Source organism: Crocodylus porosus, unplaced genomic scaffold (assembly GCF_001723895.1).
Source record: "Crocodylus porosus isolate Cpor-Errol unplaced genomic scaffold, CroPor_comp1, whole genome shotgun sequence".
Lineage (NCBI taxonomy): Eukaryota > Metazoa > Chordata > Crocodylia > Crocodylidae > Crocodylus > Crocodylus porosus.
Window position 1 is genome coordinate 3,096,817 of NW_017728920.1, and position 20,281 is coordinate 3,117,097.

The 20,281-nt window shown below is 44.0% G+C and overlaps 1 long non-coding RNA gene across 1 annotated transcript; it reads left to right on the top strand.

Moving 5' to 3' along the window:
- Window positions 1-8,507: 8,507 nt before the first annotated feature.
- On the top strand, window positions 8,508-19,564 carry LOC109312448. Its single transcript, XR_002101820.1, has 3 exons — window positions 8,508-8,518; window positions 12,287-12,294; window positions 19,486-19,564. It is a non-coding gene; the product is annotated as an uncharacterized LOC109312448 (long non-coding RNA).
- The last annotated feature ends 717 nt before the right edge of the window (window positions 19,565-20,281 follow it).

Sequence of the window (20,281 nt, forward strand, 5' to 3'; positions counted from 1 at the left end):
AGCCTCCCCTTTCCTGCCACTAGGAGTCTCTCCCAATCCGTCTCCGCTTTCAGGCACTAATTATACTTTTTTGCTTATTATTAGAATATTGATAGAAAGCTTGCATATATGTTAATATCTGAGGATTGTTTTGGAGCATCAGTAAGGTTGAAGTCCATATATATATTTCCACCAGAGAAGTTAATTTAGTATTGTCTTTCATGTCTTATAAAACTGCATTTAAAAAGTAATTCTCAATGGGTGAATCTACACATGCTCCTGACTAAGCATTTGGTACTGCATAGTTATGTAGTAACTCCTGACTGCTGGTACTCCACAGTCCCAGTGGTGCATAGTTATTTTTAGATGCTATGCTGCCATTGCGTTGGTGTCGTGGCTTGTGTCCACTGATGTTACATCACCATAGCAACAAGCTACATTGCCATAGCTCGTCACTGTGGCAATGTAGTGTCTCATATAGACATGCCCACCATCTCACTCTGAAACTACAAGGATATATATCACATGGTGTACTGAGACATCTGGCTTAAATCCTTAATTACCTGGATGATGGAATTGAGAATATATTTGTTAAATTTGAAGATGATACCAGAATAGAAAATATTTTAAAGGCTATGGAGGAGAAAATTAGAATTCAAAATGATTTACAACTTAGAGAAATGGTGTCACACAAACAAGATGAAATTCAATAAGGACAGGTTCAAAGTATTAATGTTGAGTCAGAATAATTAAAGCTGCGACAGAGAGTTAGTTAAGCACTAGAATTGATTACCTGGGGAGTTTGTGGAATCTCCATCACAAGATTTTTTTAAAAGCAGATTTGACAAATACCTATCAGGAGTCATTTATATATAACTGATGCAGCTGTAGCAGGAAGGTAGATTAAATGACTTCTAAATGTCCCTTCTATCTTTATTTTATGTGATTCTGTGGTTCTCTGTGTCTATGTGATAATCTTTTTTTTTTTTTTTTCAGGTAGAATCTAAGAGGGGTGGCACTAAGAAGGAGTATCAGACTCTGCTTAACTCATGAGATACCTGTAGTAAAATTCTGGCCACACGATTGATTTCAGTAAACCAGGACTTTAGTTTTCATGATTATTCATCAGAATATTCGTTTCTAGTTCATAGTTAAAAAAAATGGTATGTTTTAAAATTTTGTTAGAGTCAAGAAGAATTATAAAAATGAAAGGTACATCACTAGGTTGTAATCTTGATAGGTTCACCACTTCCCAAAGTAACTGAGGGGAAAGTTTATTTTAGTACAGACTAAAAGAAAAATGCAGCAGGTTCTAAATCTCAAGCCTTCTTCCTCTCTGGGTGCATCTACATTTGTCATTAAGGTGACATGATAAACTCTAGCACAATTTGTGCTGGAGTTTATAACAGTGCCTTAATGGCATGTGTAGGTACTCAAACTGCTAGAGTCCAGGCACATGTGCAAATGCTGTGCCTGGGACTGCAAGAGTCTGAGCTGGGGTAGAGCAGCCTGGGGCTGGCAGGGGTGCAGGGAGTGAGCTCTGGGATCCAGGAGACATTAAGACTGGCTAGGGCAAAAGAGTGCCTCAGTGTGTGGAGCCTTGTGGCTAGGTGGCAGGCAAGGGTCTGGGCTGACTGGACACAACATATATCTGAGTCAGCTTTTAAACAGGCAGTTAGGCACATTTATTTTCAACAGAGATAGTACTGTCTCTGAGAGTACTATCTTACCCTGGTGAAAATTAGTTTGCTGAGATCTAATAGCATTGCATGTGTAGACTGGGATGCTTTACACTACAGCAGATTAATCTACTGTGCAGTTAAATGCACATTTAGATGCACTCACTATGAATTTTTTTATGCAAGTTACAGGCATCAGTGAATAGGAAAGAAAAAAAAACCCATGAGAATATATTTTTTGTATAGTTTCTTCCCCATACAAATTTGTTTTCATTACTTTACAAATTTAAGAGGTAAATATTATTATTACAGGTGTATAGACAAATTGAATAGCTATATTTTATTTCTTTTAGTTCAGTTCCCCAAAATCTGCCCTCTAGTCACCTGGAGATTTGTGTCTTTAATGCATCAGGGCTAATAGTATCAAGAAAAAATGAATCTGTTACTTGAAACTAATCTATGTGGTCTTCAACTATTATGTTTTTCTTTTTCTTTTTGTTTTGCTTTATTTTAAAGTCCACTATTGTTCATGTCAATTGAGAAGATTCCAGCAATGTACAAATGAGAGTTCTGTGTAATTTCATATTCACTTCAAGTAATAATAATATGGATCATCAATCTTCAGTTCAGATGCAGAGTATTTAAATTTTGTGTCTGTATAAATTGAGTGACAAGTGCAGTGGAAAAATTTGCAGATGGCACAAAAGTTATACAGCACTAAAGAAGATGGTTGGAATGCCTGAGAAACATAACAAAGATGGAAAACTAAACAACTAATGACAGTATTCTGCGTGGTTTTTTATATGAGAAGAAATACTATTATGGAAGAACCTCAACATGATTTAATAAATGATGCATTGGCTATGAATATAGTAAAATCCACATGCATTTCTATTAGCTATTGGCAGAACTATAGCACAAAAGTTCAATGCAAATAATTGCAGGAAACTTTGACCATCATTTTTGGGGGATGGGGGGTTGTTTGTTTTACTTTGATTTCTTTACTAGAGAAATAAATGTCATTTCCTTTGCACTTAAAATGTTCTTATGGATGATTAAAAAAAGTAGATCAAACCAAAGATTTCAGTGTGCTTTTGTCACAGCATGGGGACCTAGGAGCGGCCGTGATCTCTCCTGGCACCCCCTACCATGCCAAGTTGGCGATCAAGCACCCTCGTTCTCGCCCATCACGTCTTTGATGTTATCTAATTTTATAATGGAGGCTGCCTTTTGTCCCCTTGGACATGGTGCTCTTGTTTATCCTGGCCCCTGTTCTGTAAGGAGTGACTTGGTGCACCCCAGCCTTATGGGCTATGCATGGCTCCTACCACCTTTTATACCACGCCTCAAGCCTCTCAGGTGTACTGGACATTGTTGGGTCAACTATTGCCCGCGCCCTTATGGACGTCCTCCTGGCCCGCCTCTCTGTTTGCTGGTGCCCTCTCCGGGGCCTCTCTGTACACTGGCGCCCTCTCCAGGGCCTCTCTCACACAGCACTGCCCCACTGGGCCTTGCTCACGCTCACGCCCACCCTGGGGCTTCCCACAATCGGGCTCAGGCGGCCTCGGCCTTACCTGGCCCTCAATCCACTGAACCCCCTTCTCAGGGTTGGGGTCAGTGCACCCCCTAACTACTGTGCCCTCTCTGGCACCAGACTGCTGTGCCCTCTCTGGCACCAGGAACCCCCACACTACTGGGGAGCTCCCATGAGGCCTCCTTCAACCCCTACAGCCTCACCCAGAAAACTCAAGCCCCTGGGCTACAGCATAAACTCTAAGCAAGCTGGCTAACCCTCATTCCACTCCCTACCAGGGCTTCCTCCACCTGGTATCCTTGACCAGAAGCTGCTCAGGCCATCAGGCTTCCCTACTCTGCTTGCTCCCACAGAGCTCCTTCTTCCTCAGCTGCCAGAGGGGAACTGCTTCCCTGGCCTGAGCCTGGATCACCTTTATATAGGTCAGGCCCTGCCCCCTTCTGGTCAGCTGACCAACTGCGGTTGCCCGAGCAACAGGCACCTGTATCTCTTCATAGGAGCAGGGCACCAGAGTGCCCCTGCGACAGCTCTCATTAGATGTAAATGAAAATATTATTTTAGTTTAACCATTTACATAAATGTTTTATCCAAGTGAACAATTTAACACTTAAGATTATTTATCATCTAACACATCATTTTAAAGAATCTACTGGTAACAATACTTTTAGGACAGATTATTTATACACATGAAAATGGCATCTGACTGACTCAAAAAGTTAATTGATTTTGTCTTAATATTGTGATTTCCAAGGTACAGCTATTTTAAATTTAAATCTGATTTGTAAACAACAGTGGGAGCATCTACATGTACACTTTAATAGTCATTAGCTTATTTTAATTAAAGCATCACAAAAAAACCATGCACTTTTGCTCATGATTCTGTGAAATTAAAATAGGTTAATATGCCTTTTTCTAGCACCTCACAATGGAGGTTCTAAATTTAATGTGTATTATCAAAACAATATTAATGACCGTGTAGATGCACCCACCTACATGAGACACTACTAAAGGAAGTACTAAATGACGATGCAGTAATAACTCTGTTGTGGGGTTGCATGTGTAGACAGGCCCAACGAGTCTTAACTAGGATGTCTCAGCACCCCAGGGTGATGTGAGAATCCTTTAAGGGTGCCATTCCACTGCCACCTCCAGGTGGAAATGTCCTGCCTTACCTCTGATTCTTGGAAATGCAGGGAACGGTGTTCTCTGCTGCAGCCTGGCCCGATGGGAGGGGCTGCCATAAGCCTGCTGCAGCTGGCCTGTCTGAAAGCTCAGACAGAAGAAGTTTCACACTTCTCAACTTGGATTCTGTGAAATTGTTACCACTGTAGAAGTAATTAGCTTACTTGACTAGAAAAACAGACAAAGACCAGAAGTGCTGATACTGCTTAATTCAGTTAAATGTTCTGAGATAAGGAATCCTGCACACCTTGCCTAATCCTTAGGTTATCTTGATATCTTGCCCTGTGCATAGATAGTTTGTTTAAGTAAACTTCTTAAATTTCTGTGTAATTTACTATTTTTTTGTTTCTCCGAGGTGTATTTTTTATCTCTTTCTCTGTCTTTAGTATAAATACACTTGTAAACTTAGAGAGTCTGAGAAATCCTTTGAAACAGACAAGTGGGTGATTCCCCTTGCTGTATGGCATTCTCCCTGTGATCACAGTATAGCCTTAAATAAAGAATAGCTGGCTCTGTCAGTTCTGATTCAACCACAATGTGAAGTTTGATTTCTTCCATACCACCATAGACAAAAGTGCCATCCCTGCCCCTGCTCTTTACAGTGGCAGAGTGACACCCTCTGGCCTTCATGCATGGAGGCAAAGGGAGGGAAGTATTTCTCCCTTGTACAAGGAAAAGAGGGAGCTTCCTCTACCTACATTTGCAGAAGATGCTGCTATAAACTCAGAAAAGTTATGGAGAGATTCCTTGAGTCTTTAAGGGCTGAGATCCACTGACATACAAAATTGTGGTGTGCTTCCAGGGACAAATTCTGTTACCTTTTATGGCCCCAAATAGCAATTTAAAAAATAACATTTTTTTAAACTTACAGATTGCAATTTTGAGGTTTTGACTCAGAAGCACAGTGTTCTGACTACCATACCATAGGCCAGGTGTCTAGTTCCCAGTAGGGCATAAACTTCCTCACTGCTTTTCGTCCATTTTAGCCAATGAATTTTAAATGTAAAGGGTAATGCAGAGCTGGGGAAACAGAACTAAATAATACTTAACCTATAGCCTAATGGTTTGGGCACTCTCCCCACCCCGTGGTAAAATTTTCCAACCATGTAGTTATTGGGGCTAAAACATGGTGGATCTTCTCTACTCCTCCTCTCTTTCCAGGACTTACACTCAAGTTTGTATATACATAGGCACGTACCTGCCCAACCATTATGTGCCTTACTGTGCATGCTTAGTAATTGTATGGACACTTATGTATCCTTACATCATGGGTAACAGAACTGCAAATTATTCCTAAATGCCAAAAAAGCCACTTATGTGCCTGGAAAACTATCATTTGGGTACATGAGGGTTAATAGAACTTGGCCCTTAACTATGATTTTTATCTCCATCAAGTTTAACACAAATTAAGAGATGAACTATCATCTAAATTACCATAATACTTTCAGAGCACAAATTAGCTAAGAGATTTAAAATCATCTTATTTTAAAATAAGTTTGTTAATGATTTATTTGCAACTAATTTTACTTCATTTACATTGCTCCTGTACTGTGATTATGTTCACAGCTGTTAACTCTGAGTCATCTTAAAGTGCAATGAAACTGCATTGAGATGTAACCGAATTATGCTAATTGTACAGCCCTGTATCACATCACTTACAGCAGAATAAGAAGCAGGGACATTAGTATATTTTTAAGCAGAAAACAGGACATGGCATAAGTATTGGAAAAGTGTAGAACCTGTAAGATACAGTTAATGTAAGTTGTAGGATATTTTCTCACTACAAAAATTGCACGAACTTACTCAAATAGTTTCACATTTCTCAACTTGGATTCTGTGAAATTGCAGACAGCCCAAACTGAGATGATTAATTTGAAATGACTTTACTTTATGAACTGGAAAAGGTCAAAGAGATACAACAATGATTCATCATTACACAGCAACTGCTTTTTTCAACTTCTCTCTCACTTTTAAAGCTAGATGAAGAGTTTTTGTTCTTTGGTTCTTTTACTTGAATGTAATTTTGGAAACTAAAAACTCTGTCATACATTATTGTTAACTGAAAAAGCATAGCCAGAATAATAGAGCCAGGCTACAGGAGGATTGTGAATAGCAAACTGATGTGGTCCAACTAAATGACAATATTAGAAGTGACAACAAATCCTGTGATTTAGTGCATTTTCAGTTCGGGCAACAATTTCTCAGCTGTGTAGCATATGGTGAAGTAGAGTCAGGAAAATATATTTCATAAATAAATGCCAATACCCATAGTTTTGAAAAATTATTTGAAAATTGGTGTGCTGGAGGCAGACACATTTTAATTTACAGTTCTGATTCAGCATATACATAATATAGCATTTCTTCGGTGAAACAAAAATGTATTGGTATCTGAAACTTTAAAAATGATCAGGTGAGGTATGTCCAGAAGAGACAGTGAAGGAAAGTAACAATGTTATTACACAAGACACTGGTTAAACCACATCTGGAACAAAATATATGATTCTATGTTTTAAGACAGATTAATTGAATCTAGAAAAGAGCAGGACAATTAGGAAGATTAGGAAACTATAGAGCCTGTTATATGGGGAGACTAAAAGAGTTGGACTGATTTAGCCCAGAAAAATGAAGAATGAAGGGAAAGTGGATAAGGGAAGAATCAGGAAATAAGAAGACTTACTTAAGCAGAGGACAGTTTGCTCAGAAGAATGAATGGATATAAAATGGCCATCAAGTCATTATGCTTAAAAATTAAGTCATAATTTTTAACTATAAGTGGTTTGAGGTTCTGGAACAGGTCTCTAACATAAAACTGGGGACAAAAAACTTCACTGGATGTAATATGCAACTTGATAAAAGGGTTTGTAAAATATCCTTAGCTGGAGTCCCCTCCATTCATTTGTTAAATAATTAGACTTTTTATTTGGTTATTTAATTAGAGGAAACTATTTTAATACTTCATTCTTCTATAATATTTAAGTGACATATAAAAAATAACATTTAAGAAAATGGGAAAAGAACCAAACTTGTGTAAAAGAAATATTTCATTAAGAATCATTTTTGTTGTTTTATTGATTTCTTGACTAAATCATTTTCTTTATTCCTTTCAGTTTTGACATTACCTCATACACTACAATATATTTGTGACTTGCTTTATGAGGGTTTACTTTATAACTGACAGTTCTGAGAGAAAAGAAGCTATTCTCTCATGCAGAATGAATACATGCTGAATTAATTTCACCATCAAGACCAGAAATGAGGAATCCTCTTCTCTTCTGCCCAACCGTTCCTCTGAACACAAATGAAGATTAATAATGCATATGTCTTAAAGTGATTGCTTAACTCAAGTCTTGAGAGTAATGTAGCAGAAGCAAGAAAAACTAACATACTGTTCTTGTTTCGTATGCATAATAGAAGGCAGATCCTAACACCATAAAGAGAACCAAAATGGATGGAAATATGGGTGTTATGTAAGCAAGAAGAAGAGCTATATCGTACCATACCATCCTTATCTGGGCCTTCAAAGTAATCATGTAGCTACTGATCAGTGGGCAGGAGGAGACAGGACTGGGAATCAAATGCTATTCACAGATAAGAATGCAGGAGTGGTCAGGGATAGATTCTTTTCTTTTGTAGGATGCAGACACTTTGCACTGAAATGATGGAACAAAGTGGCTATAAAGAGTTAGAGTTTACTTGAGAAGATTCACCTCAGTACAAATATGGCCTAGAGGGAGTGCTTGGTCTCATGACAGCCAGCTTCCATGCTGGTTTCTTAACATAAAAATTCTTATGGCCTGGAAACTTCAGTGCTATGTGGATTCTAGGCTGCTTTCCTCTCCCCCACCCACCGCTGGCTGAGGCTGTTGTAATTCAACCTAAATTAAAACAGTTTTTATCATAGGCGATACCTACAGGGAATATGGGGGGGCACAAGCCCCCTCCCAGATTGGCCCTTGCCGGCTGGGGAGTAGGGGGCAATGGCTGGTGTCCCACCCCACCGACATTAAGAGGGCACTAAGAGAAGTGCCGATGGCACTTCTGCCCACAGCGGACCCCCGCCCCATTGGCGATCAGCCACTGGTGCCCCGCCAGTATTAGGAGGCACCAGTCACCCATGGCTCTTATGTTGTTCTGACATGTTGCAGTAAGATTGATTTTCACAGAGCAGCCCGAAGAGCATAAAAGAGAGTCTTGAACTGCTTTTGCACATGCTTATCTTTGCTTGCTTTCTGTGCCAAAGAGTTACATGTCAGCCTCTGTCCTTGAAATTTCATAGGAAACAGCCATAATGTGACTCAAGTCAAGTTCAGGCTGTGTAGACGCTCCTTTTCTTAGCATGGATTTTTACAGAAAGTGTCAAAATAAGACATGTTGAATAGTAATAGCAATAGCTAGGGAAAGGCAGAACAAAAACCAGAAACTACAAAGAAGTTATCAGACATATGAGAATATATCCATATAGTTTGGGATGGTATTTCTTATGCATTATTGTCACAGAGTCACATAAGTGCCCCATGACTGCGAGTGTGATTGTCAGAGCTGCCAATCACCCGGGCAGCTCAGGTGCTGGTTACCAGGGCGACCAGGCGGGTCACATGGCCAGAAGGGGGCAGGGCCGGGCCTTTATAAACAGCTTAGGCCGGAGCCTGCCCAGTAGTTCCCTTCTGGCTGCCTCAGGAGCAGGAGCTCTGCGGCTGAGCTGAGTGGCCTGAGTTAGTGGTCGCAGCCTTACCACGCTAACCGGCTGCGATGATGCGGGGAACAAGAACGTCCTAAAGGGAGGTAGGCTTGAGAGCCTTGGTGGGGCTTGTGTTTATGTTTGGAGCAGGGAGACTCTGTGTGGTTTATGTTACAGCCGGGTGGCTTGAGCTTATATTACAGTTTGCACTGGAGGGCCGGGTAAGGCTGTAGGGGAGTGAGGAGGCCTCACAGGGGCTCCCCAGCAGCTTGGGGGTTCCCGGTGCCCAGTAGGGGCACAGTGCCAGTGGGGCACTATTGTCTGTGCCGGAGAGGCACCGTATTGTGCCGGGGAGGTGCGGTGTGCGGGGTTGCAGACCCCAGCCCATAAGGGCGGTGTTTTGCCCAGTGGGGCAACCGGACCCAGAGAAGGGTCAAGGAGACAGGCACAGCGGCGATCGCCTCTGCCCCTAGCGTGCGGAGCACGGTAGCGACCCCTGAGAGGGCAAGGCCCCAGAGCGGGGCAGAGAAAGAGCGTGAGGTGCCCAGTGTTGACCCCAGAGAGGGAAAGGCCCCAGAGTGGGGCAGAGAAAGAGAGAGGGTGAGCAGGCGAGGAATGCCGGCAAGGGCGCCGGTATTAGGGCGGCGGTAGTGAGCCAGGCCCAAGGGCGCCGGTAGTAGGGCGGCGGTAGCGAGCCGGACCCAGGGGGTGCCAGCAATAGTTGGACGCCGGCGAGACAGGCCCAGGGTGCAGGGAGTGGGCTGGAAGATAGGAGCCCGGCCCAAGGGAGCGCCAGACGGGCGTTGAGCCCAGGGTGCCCAAGAGAGAAAGAGAGGGCACCAGAGGGGCGAGGGACCGTACAATGTCCCCAGAACAGCTGCAAGGCTTGGGGCGTGCTGAAGGGGAGGTTGGAGGCACGCATAGCCCTTAAGGCGGGGCGCATAGAGATACCCCATTTCAGAGTAGGGGCAGGAACATCAGTCCCGTCAACTAGGGGAACAGAGGCAGCCTCCCATACAACTTATTTGTCATCAAAGTCGTGGCGGGCGAGATTCTGAGGGAATCTTGCCTAATGTGACGGTAGGGGGTGCTAGGGAGTTCACGGCCGCTCCTAGGCTCCGCTTTCTCACAATTATCTACTCCCTCTGAATCTCCAAAACATACAGGACTGTTATATACACATGAAGAAAGTAGCCAATAGAATACTTATATAAAAGCTCATTTGGCTTCAATTATTGATACATGTCCAGGCAGATGAAGTGTTACATTTTCTTCAAGTTATGAAGAGGACTTGAATATTTTACATTTGTTATTTTTACAGAACCACTGCATGTATTCAATGGGAATTGAGTCCTATATACTAAATTGAGTCCCATACATCTGGGACTCATCCAATTCTGGATCCAAAATTCTGTGGAAGAAATTCACAGAAGAAGATAAATTAGGAAGAAAGACCTGAAATTCCATGAGGACATCTGAAAACTGGTTACTTAGGGCATCTATGGATCGGGGGGTGAAGGGGAGGAGGGCACGCTTTAATTAGCACAGCTCTGAGCACCGTGGTAATTAAAAGTGTTTGGAGCATCATGTGTATCAGCATCCCTGTGCTGAAAAATGGCCACCATTTTTCAGCATAAGGCTGTTAATACACATGATGCTGGAGTCCACTGGAGCGCAGTAATTACCACACTCCAGCAGACTCAGTTAATCAACTCTGCTCCAATATGTTGCAATTATAGCATGTTGGAGTCACTTCCCTGCACATGTATAGAAGCCCTTAGTGTACCAGAGGTGCTGGGGCTGATTTTAGACCCAGGTTAGTCTTACTACAGTAATTTAGTTTTACCAAATAAATATACATATCCTTAAATGGCATACCTGGTTGGAAATCAATCGTGCTAGTCCATCCATCCTGGATCCTGACTCTGAGATCATTTTTGCTGCATTAATCACATCAGATGTATTCTTCAGAGGACCTCTACCCCTTAAAATGAAACAAAGACTTTATTATATGATACAAGATCTAAACATATACTATAATCCATGAATATTAGGAATGAAAATACCTGTTTGAATATAATAATCAACCCACTCAAAATTCAAATGAACTTACTAGAAATTTTATTTTATATATATACATCCCCCCAAGGGGTTTATTAATTTTAATGGCCCATGATGTACTTCAGAGAGTCAGTTGGAAGTGAAGACATAAAAAAATTCCCTGTCATATGTCAATAGCAGCACTTTTGATCCAGTAAAAGACAGAAAGTCCCCGACAAATGCACAAACAAGCAAACCTAAGGGGTATAAACAGACACAACAAATGACACATTTAAATGACACAGGTTAAATTATCATGGAAATGTTTCAAAATGGAAACATTTCATCTAGGGGACATACATACTCTTCGAAACATTACAGCTTCCTCTAGCACCAGCTAGGGGGTACCCACACACACACCACACACCACCCCCTTACAAGGATGGGAGGTAGAGAGGAGGGGAGATCAGCTCTGGAGCAGAGAGGTAAGTAAGGATGGCAGGAGTTTCCTTCCACTGGACCCAAATGGAGTTTAACACTCTACTACCAACCTCCTCTACGTCTCCCTGTCTCAGCTGAGCAGAGAGGTGCTGGGTATGCTGGTGGTGGGGTCCCTGGGAGTCAGCACAGTCTGGCAGAGGGGGTAAGCTTGGCTTTGAGTCTCACAGACTGGGGGTTCCAATGTTTGAGGACCTGACATAGGATGGATGCTGAACAGCTAGCAGGCTGTTGTTCCACTCTCCCTTCCTCCCCTGTGCAGATGTAACAAAAAGTGCAGTGCTCTAAAATGGTATTATTTTGGAATGTTTCAACCAGCTCCCACTACATGGTACAGGTACTGGACAATTAACTGTTTAATTGTGCAATCACCTTGAGACCAGCTACACATGCAAAGTAGCTATCATACAGTAAATAGCTTCAACCACTTATAAAGTTAGACCTCAAAAATATATACTAACTTTCTAGCTGGTTGCTACTGAGCTATAATTTTCACATGTAGCAGGTTCTACCCTGTGGCAGGGGACAGACTCCCAACCACAGTGGTGTACACATTGCTCAGCTGGAGCTGTGAGTACCACAACTGCTGGGGACTCTCGGCCCCAGCAGCTGCAGAAGCTAGGTCCTTACAGCATGGCTACCAGTGATCCTCCTACCTTGGGGATTTCACACATCCCTGCAGTGATGAACCCCTAGCCCCAGGGGTATGTTAGGCACCCCCATGGATGAGAGCTTCTCAACTGGGATACATGGGGCTCCCAGCTGCAGAAGCTTGCTTCTTGCTGGAATTGGCCTCCCCCTGCACCATCAATAAGGTGCAATGGGATCTAATGTCCCCTGCCACAACCATGTATCAATCCATGTATCAATTCATACTTTTACTTGCATGTGTAGAGGGCCTTTGAAACATTTCTGAGATGTTTCACTTGTTATGTCTGTCTACACCTAAAGTAAAGCCCCCATATAAAGTAAAGCCAGCACATGAGTCACTTTAATATAGAAATATGAAAGATGGGGTTTATCCAAACCTTTACACCAGAGTGGAAAAAAAACATCCCAATGGCTGTGTACTTGCTGTAAATACATTTTAATGAAAAATATTGATGACTATTCTGGTGAATAAGTATAATTAAAAGCTTGAAGCATCTGTAGATTTTGAAATAATAAATTCAAGGTTTTGCTGTGGAAGTCCCATTTTAAGAACTTTGCATATCCAGTCATGTACAGAAACAATATAATATGAACTAAGCTGCAATCAGACCAAAACAACATAGCTCAAATTTCAAATATCAAATAGCACTGATAGGCCAGAAAAACTCATAAGTTATTTGTAGAAGAGTATTAAATTTAAGAAAACTGTACATACTCAAGAGCTATTTTTAAAATAAAGACTATCTTTTGTTGAAGTCCAGAAAGACAACATCCACAGTGACACCTGCATGCAATGTTTTTGTGACCTGATCATAAAAGGCAATCAGGTTGGTCTGACATGACCTCCCCCTAATAAAACCATGCTGGTTGCCCTTGAGCACCATCTCTGAGGCCATCCCATCGCAGATGTGCTCCATGATGATCTTCTCAAAGAGTTTCCCTAGGATTGAGGTAAGACTAACGGGCCTATAGTTGCCCAGGTCCTCCCTCCTCCCTTTTTAAAGATGGGGACCACATTGGCTATCTTCCAATCATCTGGCACCTGGCCCAAGCACCACGAGCGTGTCCCCTTGGTTGGGGGGGTCTATAGTAGACCCCCACCATTAGATCCCTCTCCCCATGGACCCCCTGTATCTTGACCCAGAGCATTTCTGCTTGCCCCTGTGACCCCATTCTGTTGGCAGAGGATGTGTATTGCTCCTTGACATAAAGCACCACACCCCCATCTTTTCTTCCTTCTCTATCCTGCCTGTAAAGCCTATAACCCCTAATGCTAACTGCCCAGTTGTGGGATGAATCCCACCAAGTTTCTGTAAGCCCTATGAAGGGTTTGAGAAGACTGCAGGCTGATCAAGTGGGTTGCAGTGAAGCTTTGAGTGCTATTTGATGCCCATGCCTCTGCAGCATCCTGGGCCTCCACCATACATATATAGCCAATATATATGTAGATATAGACATATATTATATACATTTATGTTAGATAGACTTATAATTACAGCTTGATTCCTTATGATGAGAAAGCAGATACTGAGCATAAGGTAAATGATTACACACCCTCCCTGCCTCTTTCCAGGGGGTTGAAGGAAATGCCCACATCCTGGTTCAAGGTCTTCTCTAGGTCCATCTATTCCCATTGAGAAGAGACATATACCCTTCTGCTTTACATACTACCCTTACTGAACTTGTATTACTTCGTCCTCCAGGTTGCTGGCCACAAGAACTGCTGAGGCTTCTCTTCTGTGCACTACTTGAATTGTATTTTGTCTACATGCAAATTACTACATTTTCAGATTTGTCCCTCATTCCTGTCTGCTCAGGGATATCAAGGTTTGACATTAAGAGGGGAGATGGGGCTGCAGGGAGAAGTTGGGGGGGGGCAGAAGGCAAGGTGACCACCTGACCCCCCCCTACTGATTTTTCAATGCTATAGCAGTAGGAAGGGAAAAAATTCAAGGCAAAACTCCAATAATTTGATTCTATACCTGGAAAATTATAACCAATTTTAAAATGTTCCATATATAGCATCTACATACTGAGGCATCATCTTATATTTAGTGTCATTTTATATTTGAGTAAATACAGATAGTATTTGTGACATCATTATTCATTATGTAGATATCAAGTCACAACATAAGAGTGTGCCTAAGTTAAACACACCTTAGCAAACAGGTAGGATTTAGTTTAATTTTTACCAAGAGACTCTACAAAACTTAAATATGAATAGTACTAGCTATATTCCTGAAAGATAGTACATGAATTTTCCAAGTAAAAAACAAAAAGCATCACGATTCAAAGGTTACTGTTGATAATTGTACCTTTTTCTGTATAGGTAATAAAAATGATTAAATATTTTAATTCAAGTCAATAGTACAAAACAGCAAAGCAGTTTAAGTTAAATTTTCATTTTTCTTCAAATATAGTACATGAACTAATGTAAAAACAGTATGCAGTAAACAATATCGAAATAGTGATGATAATACAATGTGACAGATAATGATTACTCTCTTCCTTTTTTGTTAATTAAATGTATTATTTGGCAAAGAATTACTTATTGATCCCAGAGCAAAAAACATATTTTACAAACCACAATTTCTTATTATTCCCAGCCACCATGATCATACCCAAAGTTGGCTAAAAGTATGTAGATTTTGGATCGTTTCAGATTGTATTGCACTACAGAAAGCTATCTTGTTATTATGGAAAACACTGTTGCAGGGCAGTGAAGTGCCCTGCTCCTAGAGAAGGACAGGTGTGGGTTGCTGGGACAACACCAGAGGTCAGCTGACCAGAAGGAGGCAGGGCCTGGCCTTTATAAACAGCCTAGGCTGAGGGCAAGGGACGGTCCCCTTTTGGCAGCTGTGAAGGAGAGAGCTCTGCTGGGAGTAGGAAGAGGTGGGAGGCCTGAGGACATGAGCAGTTCAGGGGTGAGAATACCAGGCAGAGGAACCCTGGCAGGGATGGAAATAATGATGAGCCAGAGGGCTTTGGGTTTAAGTTTTAAGCCAGGAAGCTAGAGTTTGAGTTGGGGCCAATTGGCTGATGGTTTTTGTTTGTTGTTAAACCAGAGGACTGGGAGAGGTTATTAGGGGTGGAGGAGGCCTCATAAGAGCTCCATGGTAGCATGGGGCCTCCTGGTGCTGGAGAGGGCACTGCATTTTGGGATGTCCCGACCCCAGCCCAGTGTGGGTAATTATAGGGGGGAGACCAGTTTGGGCATAGGCAAGAAGCCCCAGTGGGGTGTAAGACCTGGGAAAGGGGTCTGGGGGCCAGGTAAGGCTGAGGCTGCCTGAGCCTGGATTGCGTTAGCCCAAGCAAGACCCCAGTGCGGGCGTGGGGGCGAGTGCATTGAGGGGCCCCAGGAGGGGGCGAGGGCTCGGAAGAGTGAGATAACAAGGGTGCATGGACACCCACTTGGCACGGTAGGGGCGCTAGGAGAGATCACGGCCGCTCCTGGGTCCCTGCCCTGTGACAAGTGGTGCATTGGCCAGGAAACGCCGGCTGTGCATGGGGAAGGAACCCGTGTCCCTTAAAAAGTGAAATAGAACCCAAGGGCTATAATAGAGACAGACATTGTAGAAAGACAGTCATACCACAGCTTGTTGGTGGAGCTGCAGAAAAATACCCATTGCGGGGAATTGAGACAGCAAGACTGAGGCCTCGACCTAGGAAGATAAGGTCAGGATAGTCGTGGCTCAAAAAAGAAGTGATGGAAGGCCAGGGGCAGGAAAATTTTATCTGGCAATTGAAAATAGAACAGATACAAGAGAAGATGGCCAGAGTAGAATGGGAGTTAGAACTAGCGAAGGCCCAGAAGGAGGGAGCTGAGGCTAAGTCAGCAGTCTTAGAACGACAATTATCACCAGGGAAGAAGGAGGGAACTGCAAAAGAAATCAGGCGCCTACCGTCAGCTGAGGTGGAGAAAACTAGAAGGCTGGAACAACTGATGGCCCAGGAGGCTCAGAAGAGAAGAACCCTTGAGAGATGCCATACCTCACAAAATCGAAGAGCGGCCCTGGTGAGTTGTGAACTTGAGGGGGGAGGTGTGTCCCAATTGGGAGAAGCCCCCGTGGGCGTAAGACCCAGGAAAAGGGTCTGGGGGCCAGGTAAGGCTGAGGCTGCCTGAGCCCCAATTGGGAGAAGCCCCAGTGGGCGTAAGACCCGGGAAAGGGGTCTGGGGGCCAGGTAAGGCTGAGGCCGCCTGAGCCCTGATTGCATTAGCCCAAGCAAGACCCTAGTGCGGGCGTGGGCGCGAGCACATTGAGAGGCCCCAGGAGGGGGCAAGAGTGGAGAGGAGCCCCTGAGAGGGCGAGGGCTCAGAAGGGTGAGATAACGAGGGTGCATGGACACCCACTTGGCATGGTAGGGGGCGCCAGAAGAGATCACAGCCGCTCCTGGGTCCCCGCCCTGTGACAAACACTATTTAGCAAATTGATTTAACTTTGTGGAAGAAAAATGCTGCAATTCAAAAAAAAAAAAAAAGAGAAGCAAACGTGATCATTCATATGGAAGCCCATTCGAATCTTTACTTTCATCTTTAATTTTATTTGGCTCTCCTGCCCTTTTATTTGGTTTCATGTTTGAAATGAACTTGGCTGTAGGTATTTAGCAGTTGATTCCCCACCCCTCAAGATTTTGTTTTGTTTATCAATTCCTCATGATGATGATGATTGATGTGGTTGTTGCTTGTATTTGTACTAGAGAAATATTTAAAGGCCCCAGTCAAGGTCACTGTCCCATTGTTCTGGCCATTGTACATGTGTAATGAAACACAGTCCCTATCCTGAATAGTTTACCATCTATGATAAAAGAAAGATTAAAGGGGAATGTAACAAAAATGAAGAGGCAGAGACATAATTAATGACTTTTGCACCCTGGGCAAAACTACCCTGCTGTAAGGTGGGGTGGTGGGGAGGAGCAGGTAGAGGGGGAAGGAGAGTGAGTGGTCTAATCTGGCATGGGTGTCCCCATGCCCACCTGTTTCTGCTCAGCTCCTCTGGCCAGGTAGTGCAAGGCTGTTTCTGCTGCACCAAAGACCCATGGGAGACAGTGTGGGTGCCATTCTGCATCCCCTGTAAGTCAGCACCCAAATCTACTGCTCCTCTACTGCCACCCAGTTATACTATGGGTGTGTCTACACATGACACTATATCGCCATAGCAATACACTATGATGACATAACATCCATGGGCATCTACACCTGATCAGCAGCTATCTTACCATAGTGACACACTTCCCTGATATTGTGAACTGCTACAGAAAAGTAACTGTTAAAAATAGCCCTGTACTGTATGGAAAGAATGGTGCAGTATGGAATGTTTGGAAGTACTCAATCACAGCACAGTAACAATGTCACCATAGTGGCATATGTAGATGTACCCCACTATTAGGAGGGAGAGGGAAAGCACAGCAATAACAACAGTAGTAACTATTTCTTAGGTTTTTTGTGGTAACTGTTTTGGATGTAAACCCATTGCACGTCTAATGCTAAGCAAGACTGCCTGAGTGTGTGAGAAGGTAGGACCATGGATGCACATACTAATATTTTCTTCTTCTTCTGCCTCTTTTTTCCAAAAGAAAACTGAGGGTCTGTAGTTATATATGAGGAAGATCCTTGCCTGATTATTTCCATTATCTCACCCAAAAAAAGTGGCAGAAATGTCCAAGATGGCTGTACAAGTCAGAAGAGGGACCAATGGAGCACAGATGTGAGGTATATGGCACCACAGACCAATCTGGAGCACCACAAACTGCACATGCTGCACATGCAGGCATTCATTGTTCTGATAATTGTAGTGTGGCAGGTTTTCTTAACACCAGGAGATCCCAGTGTCAATAAAAAAAAAATGCACCTGAAAAAAGCAGGACAGGGCATGTGGCAGCAGCATGCGCTGCCTCAGACCAGAACCTGGCCGGCTGGACTCATGCTCTGGTGGCCAGCCAAACTCTGTGCCAGATTGCCCCCACTGGAGCCCTGGAAGGCCGCCACAACCCCAGGTAAAACTGCTGGGACCAGCCTTGGTGCTGGACAAAGACCTCCCCACCCTCCCCCCACATACTTGGGCTAGCCTGTGCTGTCTATCCCAGAACAGCAGCCACTGCCAGGCTGCTACTCTTCTCTGCAATGGTGGCAGTGGTCAAGCAGGGAGGTTACCCTTTCCCTGCCTGATCCCCCCAGGACAGACAGAGCAGGCTGCAACAAGTAAGTGGTGGAGGGAGAGACAGTGAGCCCAATACAGGCCAGTGCGAAAGGGGGAGGTGCATGGGGTGTTTCACTAAGGTGTAGTCTAAAGTGCCTATACCTTGGTGTAACATGACCTGCATAACATGATCAGAGAGAGCCCTGTTCTGGAGTGGAATAACTTTGAGCCACATAAAGAGAGCTTAAAACTAGGTTCAGGTACTAATGTGTGGACAATATAGGTGATAAGAGCTCCAGGAGCTGTTCAAAGTTACCATGTAACAAGACGCCAAGGTTAATGCCCAAGTTTTATGCCAGATAATGAGTCCTTAAATACTTCAATGCAGATTATATTTTAATTTAATATGGCCACCTGAACATGCACTGATTTTCCAGTAAGACTGGGCCCAAGGTGATATATTGCCAGAACTTCTGACTCAGAATACAACCCTCACAGTTTCACTCCAATGCATCATAGAGCCTAGCAAGAGAAGCATCCTATGAAATCAACTAATCCTTTCCCCAAACATGGTAAGGCTCTACCTGTTTTACATTTATTAGTTTTTGTCTGTCAATTCTGAAGTGTAAGAAACCAGTTTGTTTCTGAGATTGTTCTACAAGATAATAGACTGTGATGACATGTTTTTGGCCCTGGCTCTGGTGAGAAAGACACAAGAAGAAGCCTGTTGTACCCCTGTGAGCCCCAAGACACCCATCAGGACCCCAGAAGACCCTGACCCAGACCTCCAGCACAGAGAGCAGGTAAGCAGGGCCTGTGGTGGAAGGGAGTTAGCACAGCTGTGGGGAAGCTGAGAGGAGCTGATGAGGGTCATGCCCTCAGCCCAGCTTCTACTTGACCCAGCCCCCTGCCCCCGGAGCCTTGTGAACAGAATGTGCAAACAGGCATGCTCTTGGCCCGACATGAGAGTTAGCATGGGAGTTTGCATAGGAAGGCAAGCAGGAAGGGCATGAGGCCCTAGGCAGTGAGCTTCAAAGGAATAGTTGGCATAGAAGTAGCCAATCTACTACCTCTGCAATGGTAGGTGGGATGTGTCACAGCCTGAAGTTCCCCCCTGTGGCTGGATCCCTCCCCTTTGGTACTTCCAAGGCCTCCACCCATACAGAACCCATGGTTTTGGCCTCCAAGTGGTAGAAATGTCTCTTCTCCATCCAGCCCCCTGACTCCCAGCTGTGGGGGCTGCCTGGCATGACACCAGGGACATGGGATCATGAGCACTGCAATCTTCCCTTGTAAGGTTTGCTTTGTACTGGAATTTCTGGAATGCCAGATAGTGGAGCTCCAGACTGCGGTGCAGAGGCTGCGTGCCATCAGGGATGGTGAACAGGAGATTGACTCTGACTCTTACTTCTAGGCCCTTCACCACAAGAAAGAAGAGGGAAGACCTTGGTCACCTGCCCAGACAACAGAGGCCAAGAGGTACTCCCACACTGTCCAGCCAGGGGGTTGGACAAAGGTTGTCTCCAGGCCCAAGGCTCATTATACCAGGGTCACCACCCTCTTGGATCTCTGCAACAGATATGAACCCCTTGGGGCACCAGTAGAGCTTGCAGACCTGCCAGCTTTATGCAAGAGAGGAAGAAACACAACCAATTATCATCCATCCCTAAGATGAAATGCAGGGTGGTCATTGTGGGAGACTCTCTACTAAGGGGGCCGAGGGAGCGAACGGTTTCCATGACTCTTGGCAATGTGTAGGGGAGGCACAGGGGGCACATACCCCTCCATAGAGTGCTGCTGCCCACCCCAACAGTGAGCGCTCCAGCTGGTAGGGGAGGCATGGAGAACGCTTGTGCCCCTCTCGGTCACTGGTTGCCCCCCCCACAGGTCACTGGCTGGCTGC